Source organism: Camelina sativa, chromosome 6 (assembly GCF_030686135.1).
Source record: "Camelina sativa cultivar CO46 ecotype springtype chromosome 6, ASM3068613v1".
In the NCBI taxonomy this organism is placed as follows: domain Eukaryota; kingdom Viridiplantae; phylum Streptophyta; class Magnoliopsida; order Brassicales; family Brassicaceae; genus Camelina; species Camelina sativa.
In genome coordinates, this window is record NC_141885.1 from 164,544 (window position 1) to 165,585 (window position 1,042).

General features: G+C 43.8%; 1 non-coding gene across 1 annotated transcript; it reads left to right on the top strand.

Moving 5' to 3' along the window:
- The first annotated feature begins 365 nt into the window (after positions 1-365).
- LOC147942060 (small nucleolar RNA R71) lies at positions 366-472 on the top strand. Its single transcript, XR_015560512.1, has one exon. It is a non-coding gene; the product is annotated as a small nucleolar RNA R71 (small nucleolar RNA).
- Positions 473-1,042: the final 570 nt, after the last annotated feature.

Genomic DNA, 1,042 nt, shown 5'->3' on the forward strand with positions numbered 1-1,042 from the left:
TGAATCCTCCCTGGTTTTGCATGTAACACAACTCAGCAAATTCAGGCTCCCCCTCTTGAACTGGAGCTTCCTCTTCACCAATGAAGTGAATGGACTTGGACTGGCTGAGGAGTATCTTGTCAAGCTTCTCATTGACCATCTTCAAATCCTTCTTATACTTGTCCTCTTGATTAGTTGAGGAGCTCCTTATGGTCCTATCATAGTCCTCATTATAATTGCCATCAGATTGAGCAAGATTCTCAACTAATTCCCATCCTTCTTCCACATTCTTGTTGAGGAAATTGCCATTAGAGGTTGTGTCAAGAAGCATTCTTATCTTGGGAAGCACTCCTCTATACAAGGTGCTTAGAAGTGACTCATTGCTGAAACCATGGTGAGGACACTGAGTTTGGAATCCTTTAAACCTCTCCCAAGCTTCACAAAAGCTCTCATTATTCCTTTGAGCAAACCCAGAAATCTCATTCCTCAGCCTAGCAGTCCTTGCATTGGAGAAGAACTTGGCCAGAAAAGCTTTCTTGCATGCATCCCATGTGGTGATAGCTCCAGTAGGTAGAGTCTTCTCCCAAAGGTGAGCTTTGTCTCCAAGAGAAAATGGGAAGAGCCTTAATTTGAATCCATCTTCACTCACTCCATTGATCTTTGTTTGGCCACATATTCTGTCAAACTCATCAAGGTGATCTAGTGGATCCTCCATTGGCAACCCATGAAACTTGTTGGCTTGTATCATTGAGATCAATCCACTCTTGATCTCAAAGTTATTGTTTGCTACTGAATGTGGCACAATTCCAGCCCTTTGGTTGTGGGTATTGGGTGCATCTCCTGCACCAATGTGCCTTGGTCTTTGCTCATGGATAGCTTGTTACTCCATGATGTCTTGACCTTGTTGTTGTTGAACTACTCTTCCTTGCTTATGTCTCAAACCCTGTTGTAGCCTGTGGATGTTGTCAATAGGCTGCTGAAGACTGTCTTTGCCTTTTGACCTTGTGTGCATCAACAAACTCTACTATAGACTCGAACAGGTACACGGTCGAGCGCAGGCAGT